Source organism: Acipenser ruthenus, chromosome 7 (assembly GCF_902713425.1).
Source record: "Acipenser ruthenus chromosome 7, fAciRut3.2 maternal haplotype, whole genome shotgun sequence".
In the NCBI taxonomy this organism is placed as follows: Eukaryota; Metazoa; Chordata; class Actinopteri; order Acipenseriformes; family Acipenseridae; genus Acipenser; species Acipenser ruthenus.
Genome location: NC_081195.1, coordinates 5,712,446 through 5,723,055, shown reverse-complemented (window position 1 = coordinate 5,723,055; position 10,610 = coordinate 5,712,446).

Sequence of the window (10,610 nt, the reverse complement as noted above, 5' to 3'; positions counted from 1 at the left end):
CTAATAGAATTGTGCATTTGGTGCTGCGAATCATGATCTATATTCACAGGGGAAGGCTTGTCAAAATCAGTATTGTTAGTCTGTAGTTGTATTCACAGTATTAAACCCATCAGTGAAGTCAATTTGGGGAAAATGTGAACATTATCAAAGAACAGTAAATTAGCAAGAAATTAAAGCATGTACTCCTACATTTCCTAAACATAAGATTCCTTCATTAAAAACCTTTCATCAGTGGTTTAATATTCATAGCTGTAATTTACATAACTAAAATCAGTTTTCACTGATGAGTGACAACTAAAGTATTTTTTCCTTGTAATTTCTGTTTTGCATGTGCTCTTTCTCCACACCAGTTGCATATTGCTGAATATATTTATTAGTAAGTAAGTTTTATTTATTTATTTATTTTTCTCTTACTGGAAAGTGAGAGTAGCAGCAGTGTGAATAGCTAGTAGTTAATGAAATCCTATAGGTGGTGTAATCATGTTTTCCTTTTCTGCTTGTACTGGTTGACACAATGCAGTGTCTATATTTTGTGTTGCAAGTGCACCTATAGTGTTGGCCAAAGAATTTTCCTTCATGATTTAAATGGGGAAGCACTGGCATTTGTGGCAGCCTGAACGGGACAGTAGCATTGCAGCATTATAATTGGGGCTTCTGAATTTTGGTTTTAATCGATTTTAAAAATAGATAAAACACCCCAGATACAAAAAGACACCAGTGTATAGCTAATAAATACGGGAAATGGTTACTCAATTCATGTTGACTTGGCCCCTTTCCCTGTGAAATACAAATTAAAATACCTACAAAAAAGAAAAAAAATTCCCCAGTGAAGTTGGACAATGTCCCTCCTTCATGACTTGTATCTTACATTGATTTGTTATGAATACTTTAAACCCACCTCAACTACTGAGTGGCAGCAAATTCCTACATTTCTATTGTCGGACTGTAACATGCTTGCGAGATTTAAAACAAGATGTTCTTCCTCACAAGACTTAAAGCTATATTACAGTAGGTTAGTGCAGTGGTTCTCAAACTGGGGACTATCCTGGGGGTGGGGGGGTGTTGGAAGGTTCAGTGTTTGTTTATTTATTTATTTATTTATTTATTTATTTAATTAATTAATTACAGCACACATCTTAACCTAGGCTATACCATATATCAGGCAGATACCTTATTTGGGCTTTATTGGCTATTTTGATTGGCTCACAAATAATTCTTCCACCAATCAGAGGGTTACTTACAGTACTCCCAGTGATCCCACCCTCTGTCAAACTGGTATACAGAACAGATTAAAGAAGCACTGGACAAGAGAAATAATGTGTCAGATAGCAAAGTGGATATGCGAGTGGCAGTGATGAAGCCAGTTTGCCTGAAAACCGTTAAAAGTAGACTGGACATTTCCATCAATGGATTTAAAAAATGTGGAATTGATGATGCATTCAGAAACCCAGAGGCAGTGAAAAAAATCCCCCAACGTATAAATCTGCCGAATTTAATACCAGCCAAAATTTCCCGTTACACGGTATATATTAACTTAAAACAAATCTTTATGTTGACACCTCCAGGCATGTCAAAGTTTGTAGATGGTGCTGTGCATCTGACTGCTGCCTTTTAAGCTTGCATATTTTTTGGATGAAGTCCACTGCCATCTGGTAATGTGTGTTGTTTATCAGCTTACTATGTAGTAGCCGTTGGTCACAATCAGTAAACTGTAATTTACGCTGTTGTGTTTGCTCTTATTATGATGGATCGGTGGCTGGTTCGTGCAGTGACATATAGAGAAGCTGCAGGCATGTTGGATTTTTTTTTACCGGTATATATGGCTGAAAATAAGCATAGAAAAACAGAAGCCCAAATTATAATCCTTATGATGTGCATATGTGAATTAGGATTGGTGCAGCATGTTTTATGTGCATTGTCCAGTGTAGCGAAGTTTGTATGCAATGTATAGAGCTGCACGATAATACCGATATTGTGATGTACATCAGGCAATACAATACCGGTATTTTTGGTTAAACTGATTCAGGAAAACGTCTACTGAAAAATGTCGGCTATTGTGAGAATCACTTCCTGCGAGAACTCATAATGCGAGCAGTGCTAACACAAAAGAAAATGACAGAAGCACACTGAGATTTTGAGCTGGTAAAGTTGTGCAAAGCAAAGTCACATGTGTGGAATAATTTCCTAATAAAATCTAAAAAGGATGGCTGTATAGCAACAAACATTGGGGTATGTTGTTTATGCAAGGCTGAAGTAAAGTATGCTGGCGGAACCACCAACCTCACATATAGTGGTGTAGTACCGGAACGCCAATTAAAATACTGTTTTTTTTTTTTTTTAAACAAATTGCATGAATTCACGTTTTATTTGTACATTGAACTCGAGGTAACATTTAATAGGTAATGCATGCGACTTTTAGGCTACTCCCCCTTGATCAGTGCTGCCAGATTAGCTTGTTTTGAAATCATCTAGTGGGTAAATGTAGTCTTTGGTGGTTTGGTTATTTTTTTTTTACTATTTCTCATGCACATTTTTTTTCTATTCCTTTTGATTTGAGGTCATCTCCAGTGCAGAACTTCAATGACCACAATACCCTGTATAGTATATTGCGTCCTCCCCGTCCTGTCTTATTTTTTATTTTTTTCTGGAGCTCTGCATCCAATAAAATTATGAATTACACAAACGCTCAGTTTTTTTTTTTATTCGTCGCTGACAGGAAAGCTGAGTGGTGGCGTATCCAGACCAGACCCGGAAGCTGACACAGATTCAGGTACTTGCAGGGTTGAAAGCGCTGGGGTGCGGTTTTATTCAAAATAAAAATAAAAAGGTTGTACAAAGAAACACTGCTCACAGAGCAAAATAAAAGATATAAACAAAACAAAGTCTTGCACGCTTACTATGCACCGTGCTGGTCCCTCCAGCACAAGCAGTACTTATAATTATTTTCTTTTACTTTCCTTTTTCTTTTTGTTTAGTTATTCTCCACTCTCTCACATACCTCCTTCCAAACACACCACTCCCGACCACGAAAAGCTGCTAGTTCTTATGCAGGTAACCATCTCCAGATAGCAATTAATTAATCAGTCAATCTGGAGATAGTCGCGTTCTGCACGAGTTTAAATATCTGCATAGTTGACCAACTCTTAATTCGCTGCTGACTATGCGCTGTCTGGTAGAGACGAGCTGCAAACACCGCCTCTACCAGACCATATTTAAACGTTGGTTGAAATCCTCCAATATTTCCACCATAAATTTCCCAAGCCATACATTTAAATACAATTCATTCATTTATTTTTACAGTACAATCACCCATGTTTTCAACCCCACACAATACATCTAAATACATTGTTTCAAGCATTCAAAATTCTAAAAGGTATTGACAATGTCGACCCAGGGGACTTTTTCAGCCTGAAACAAACAAGGACCAGGGATCACAAATGGAGATTAGATAAAAGGGGCATTCAGAACAAAATAGGCACTTTTTTTCCAGCGGAGAATTGTGGGAGTCTGGAACCAACTCCCCAGTAATGTTGACGCGGACACCCTGGGATCCTTCAAGAAGCTGCTTGATGAGATTATGGGATCAATATGCTACCAACGAGCAAAATGGGCCGAATGTCGTCCTTCTTGTTTGTAAACTTTCTTACTTTAAGGCAAGTCGTTTATTCCAAACCCCGGGCCTCTGCACTGACCAATATATAAAGCGGCTTTAAAACAGTGTTTATGGCCAGGATGTACTTTTCAAAAACATGTTTAATATAACATTAAAATAAATATTTATAATACATTTTTTGAGAATTTTAAATAGCTTTCAAACCAACACTGTTTTTCTATTTTTGGGAACACATGCATGTACTTCAGAGGATCCAAAAAAAAGTGTTATTGGACATTTCATATGAGAGTTTAATTTGTCATATTACATTCTAATACTTTAAATTCCATAAAATTGCAAAAAGCACAGTTTACGTAGATTTATTTTGGTAGCAAGAAAACATCGGCATCATTTGACGTTTGAATTCCAATAAATATTGCAAGATTGTGTTCAGTATTGCAGTATACTGCAATACAGATCCTCGGTCCCAATACCCACCCCTAGTAATGTATATAATAAAACAGCAGAAGTAGTATTCCACAGCTGTTTGGTGTCAAGGCATGCTTGTGCCCCCAGATAAATTGAACAGTTTGGTTTCTAATAAACCCAAATAACTGCAAGTACTTTTACTGGAGGCCCCATGCTTCTTGGCCCAGGCATTAACCCCACCTACAAACCTGTGTAATTTTTCCCTAAATGGGTGCTATCTGATAATATTTTTATTATGGCACAGCAGTGTTTCCAGCCATATTAACCTTAACTGGTATTTTCTTCATTAATGGTTTGGATAATTGCATGGCTCCAACACAAAACAGCATGTATCTGTGTTTCTAAATTTAATTTAACCTTAGTTTCTCCTTTGGAAGACCCCTTGTGTATTTTCACTTTGCTTACCACAAATTAAACTTTCGCTGATTGTTTACCAGACTCAGAGCCCCAGTGCATTTCTATAGATTTTTTGTATTTTATTTTATTTTTATTATGGATTTATGCTAGTGGCCCTCATCTGCATGAAAATTATACAATTAACTTTTGATTAACCAGCTCATTCAGTTTATTTATTTATTTATTTATTTATTTATTTGACACTGCAGTGTATGGAACACTCTGCACTTTTAAATTGGGAGCAGACCTATCATTACAAAGCCTTCGACTGGGGCTAAACAACATTTGCAGACAATCCGGGTCAAAACAATAGGCAAGGCTTCTAGGCTAGAATGTCATCTTTAAATATTACAGCCCTGATAAAAGCATCCAGATTGCGCTTTATCATAATACAAAAAAATCAAAGCTTTTGTGTCTGGCAAAATGCCAAGTGCTGGTGTCTTGGGCTTCCATTGTTCAGGTCTGCGAATGGCATTGGATTTACATTGAGGGATAGATTTGGGGGGTGGGGGTATTATTCTACCAATATGGTACATCACGTAGTACACTTATCTTAGACTGACAATAATTATCGGGAACAATGTACTTTAGAATTACTTTTTTTGGGGGATATTTAGGCATCCTAGACATAAGGAAGGGAACATAACCGCATTAGGAAGAAGGACGTCTCGGAAGACTGGCCACCACTGCAGCCCTCGATTTTTAAATGTGCTCTGCTACCCTGGTGCTTGCAAACAAGTAGAGAAAGAAAGGCTATGCTTCTATTATTTAGTGTAATAATAGATCCCAACACGTTTCCTCCCAAGAAGATAAGATCCTTTGGAAACCAACAAAAGCATCAGTATTAAACACTACCAGAAATACACATGGGCAAAGTGTGACATGTTAGACTGTGTTTAATAGTTACAGGGGACTGAAATGAAATACTGCTGTCTAGTTATTTAAAAAAAAAAAAAAAAACATGGTTCACCCGTATGTTATGCCAATACTTGCCCATTGTACCTAATGAGTGGTCTATGGTTTTGCTTGAATTAAAACAGGAGCCCTAGTTTTTACGTTTGTTATGTCAGATGTAACAAATTCCAAGATAATCTTTTGTGGTTTTGCTTTTAAAATATAATTTTGCTGATCTAGCCTATGTTCCATATGTAAATGGCTGGCAACTAGAACTGAATGACAATTCAGATGAAAGTGTCTTGAATACTCATTAAATATGTCTACAAAATATACTGTGTATTTATTTATTTATTGATATAGATAGATAGATAGATAGATAGATAGATAGATAGATAGATAGATATATGCTGGATTCTACCAAGTAAACACCCCAATTTGAACAACCTCCACCTCCCTCAAATTTTAGATGAAAGCAACATTTTCACTATTTTCTGTTTTTTATTAACCATGAAGAAATAATGCCTGAGGGGAAATATCGCGGCTCAACCCCCCCAACCCCACACACTTTATGCCCACTGGGTGTTGACTTGGCAGAATCTGTTTATATATATATATATATATATATATATAATATATATATATATTACACACACACACACACACACCTATAGTACATTCAACAGTTTATCCTTAAAGGCACGGCAGTGAGTCCTTGTATTTAATTTCAAAAAGCCTCCTTGTCTGAAGCTTGTCTGAAAAGGTTTACAATGTCTTTATGCAAGAGGTTTTTATTGCTTTAGAAAAAAAAAAAAACGGAATTGTCAGTTCTGAAGACACTGCTTGTTCCACTGGGTAAAGCAGAGAAAGCAATTGGCAAACGATCTTTAGAAAAAAAAGGACAGAAACAGCAGCAGAATGAAGATAAAAAGGACTGCATGCTTTTTTCTTGCTGAAGGCTGGCAACAAGGAATCAGTTGGAGAAGAAGAGAAATATCTGATAGGTCATCTGTTGTATAATGAAAGAACCGGAGACAGGAGACAGGTTGGAAAAGCAAGGTGATTTAAATAATCCAAGGAAGGGGGCTACTGGAGGGTCTTAAAAAAACATGAGGTTGATATATAGTTTATAAAGTGACCAAAATAATTAACATTCAAATGAGATTTGAAGAGACAGTGAAATGGAAGCCAGTTATACTTTGAGACAGTTGCGCAATACAAAAGGTATACTTTGACAAGTCTACTTTTGTTTCCTTCAGTGGTCCAATCTAAAGCATATTTTGTTGTTACTGTTATTATCAAGAGTCATCATTATACTATTAGTAAACAGTAGATGTGTACACAATATAAATTCTTTTTTGTGGGTGTAAAATATTGTTTGTGATTGAGGCAATTTTAATTAACATGCAAGGATGTTGGATATCTGGACAATGGGAAAGTTCTGTTTTAACAAAGATACAGTATAAACCCCCTCTACACAAATGTAACTTTTGAACATACCATTTTTATTCATATCTGTTTTTGTTTTTTTTTGTCCTCTCGTGTATCCATGAATTTAAGGGGAATGTAATATTCTTCCTGCATACCCCTGATTCTTGTACAGAGTGCATAGCTATATTTTCATTCATCAAAGTCACTTACTTTAGTGGTAGATCAATATAAATCAGAGCCATTTAGATCACTAAAATATCCTTTGCAATATTATGAAAACACATTTCTAACAGTGCAGGTGTGTATTTGATTTTTAAAGAACAATTTCTTATTGGTGTGAAATATCCGAGTAATGTTAACTAGCTATTTAGCAGTTAATTCCATTTCATTCGCAGATCAGGGTCAGTTCCTGTTTGCACACACACACACGAACACCTTTTTTAGTGGGGGCTGAATGTGGAGCAGAATTGAAGTGGATTGAATGAACACATCATCAGGAACATGCTAATCAATTCAAAATATGTGTTGCCCCACGTTCATTTCATTTAGCTTTAATTGTGCAGATTTATGTTTTACTCAAAATGATCTAAAGAAACACCACATTTTTTAATTTCTAGATTGTTGTTTGTTCTCAGCAACCAAAAAAGTGATTTTTTTTTATACCAAAGTGCATCAAACCATCAAGCGGACCGCTTAGAAAGAGGGTGTCAGTGTGCTCCTGTTCTGAAACTAAACATCTGTCATTTTTAAGGGATATCTTTTATTATAGCATACATTTGCAAAGGAGGGAGTTTAAGGTCAGGTTATAGAGGGCATAAAGCATGTTGAGAGGAACTTTGATGTAAAAGGGAGGTGGGGGAATCACACGAGTCTGTGGGACATATGGGGTTTATCAAGCAACACTGGTCCGTAATACTCGGATAACAGTGTAAAATGTTCTACTTATAATATGATTTTGAAACAGTTTTGAAAATATTTGAACTAAATGGAAAGTAAGAAGCATTTTGAAAATTGTTTTAACTTTGCAGGTAAAATACATGCATACAATGCCTATATTAGTCACAAGTTATAACAATTTCTTCAGATTTAAAAACTGAAACAGCCTTCAGAAAGCATTGTATGTATTGCAAGCTTTTTTACAGTTGAAGTTTTCATGATGAGCCCTTTGCTATTGCCATCTAATTAACTTTGGCTATGAATATTTTAGAAAAACATTTAAGAAATCTTAATTTCCTCATATCTTTTGTGTTAACCATAAATATTTGTAGCAATCCAGATGTCATGATGTGCAAGATAAAAAGGAATATATTGACCCGCTATGAATTCCTTTGCACACATATATCTTGCTTTTAACGCTACAGGACACTGAGATACATCTGTGCATGCAAAAGAGTTAAGTACTTTTCTGATTTTATTATTTACTTAAAATACAGTCCAACCCTTGGACAAAGTACTGGCGCCAAGTGCAATCCTTTTGTTCTCCGATATTTCTTTTAAAATTGTCATTTGATTTCTCAAAATATTTTGTAAACTACTTCCCAATCCAAGCGTAGTGCACTGTTTATACGTTAATACAATAACAAAGCATACTTCACCTTTTGTGCAATGAAAATGTACCCATACTATATAATGTGCTCTCCTGGGAGACAAGAGACAATAACAAGAACTTTATATATACTATTATGAAGTCTGAAATGTTTCAAAGGCTGAAATGGAACAGGGTAAACAATTTTGCCCAAACAGCGCACTGTACTTACTTCACATCTGTACACATGCAAGGATTCATCGTTGATATGAAACTACTTGTTTTTAAGAGTGACAGGGACGTTTTTGTAAACCCACCTTGTTATACAAGAGAGATCTGGTGTAATTTTACACAGTAAAAACATTCATTAAGTTAAAAAGAGAAAAAAAGGTTGAATGTTCAAGAAACACTGAAGGTTTTCATAGCTTCTGGCAACTTGCTGTACTGTACTCCACTAGTCAGTCTAATATATGAAAAAATAAGGAGTCTATTAAGTGAAATGACATGTGAGACATAAAACCCAAATTTAAAACCTGTTATTGAATTACGACTTGGCATCTCAAAGCACTGGGGGAAAAGTTGCTTCTTCCTTCATAATGTTTACGGTTTTGAGCACTTGCTTTAATACTGTGCTGGAGTATTATTTTGTGTCATATAATGTATTTGTAAACTTTATTCTGGCACCACTGAAAGCGAGATTGTGTGCTTTATTGTCCATGCCAAGCAAAATATTATACAGTGTTTGTTATTTTAATGTTAAATAAACATTTTGAACAAAGGTATTTCTCATAATGGTGCTATGTGTTTCACAATAGCTTTCAATTACCTGCATTATGTAAAGCCAAACAAACGGAATACAAAAATCAACTGGGTCGTTTTAAAGACATCATTTACATACATGAAATTGCAACGAGACGACTGCAGTATGTTTTCTATGAGAATGTAAAGCAAACTAATGGTACAACATTAAGAATGCAATCTCCTTTTCAAATCTATGCAGCTTTGGGTATCTAATCCTAAACCTGGATGGGCACCAAGGACCCATTCATTTCAAATATTCACAAAACAAGGTTGAAAGAACAAAATACTTGGTTAATAAGAAGCTCTGCTTTAAAATCAATAGAATATCCTGATGCAATTTTTACATCTTGAGCCTGTCTGATACTTCACTTTATACAAATCAGCTACTCTTTCAACAGTGGGCAAAACCATGTAAAAGTGAATAAAGGCAGCTCTGGGGAGAGGAGGGATTCAAGCACAAGCTCAGGTGATGAAGATGTATTGGTCCACATGTCATTTGCATTTCTCATTAGCCTAAGCAAATCATTCGGCTAGCGTTAGGAAAACTATCAAAAAAATTGTATTACCCCAGTATGACTGATGGCAAAACCAGCAGTCTATGAGCTGCGTGTTTGTCGGGCTCGTGTCAGACCCTAACTGGCTTGCTGTTTCGACCTTCTTAAGTAGCCAAATCTTTATTGAGTGTTGGGCCACAGGGACGTTTTAGCCTTTGAGAAGGTTGTTCTGGTTACTATTGCTTTAGTGGATAAAACCCACAAGGATGCTCTTTTAACTTGTTTAGACTCTAACTGTTCTGTTTTATTTGATTTTGGCCCACCAGGGAGGTGGCTAATTTAAACATGTCTGGAGTGGCTTTCATTCTGGGCTTTTTAACTTGAACAATGCAGGCAGGTGATCTTTAAACTGTTCCTTTACCCTTCCTTTACCCTTGTCTAAGGGAGATGCAGATGTCTTAGATTTGACTTCAATAAATGTGACTCATGCACATTTAATACGCACACACACAGGAATACACAAACCCATTTTAATATACTGTATAAATGAACACTGAAATAATTCAAAGATGCCAAGAAAAGAAGCAAAAAAGTTACAATTTCTAAATAAACTATTGAACAAAAAGACATTACTGGGGCTGGAATTATATATATATATATATATATATATATATATATATATATATATATATATATATATATATATAAAATAGGTCAGAATTTGGAATTGAAATGAAAAGTGAATTTATAAAATTCACACATAAATGCAAACTGATCCCATCTAAATGTTTGCAAAGGACACTGGACTGCTTAAAATAATCCAGCATTTCAAACATCAAACAGACTTTTCTGTCTTGTTAAAAATGAAAAAGCTTTCAATGTGAAGGTCAGTTACTCCTGTGTCACTGACAATGACATCATCTGGCTAGTTTTTATGGCAAACTCCATATGCTCTATCACTTTGAAAGAAACATATTTATTTATATAT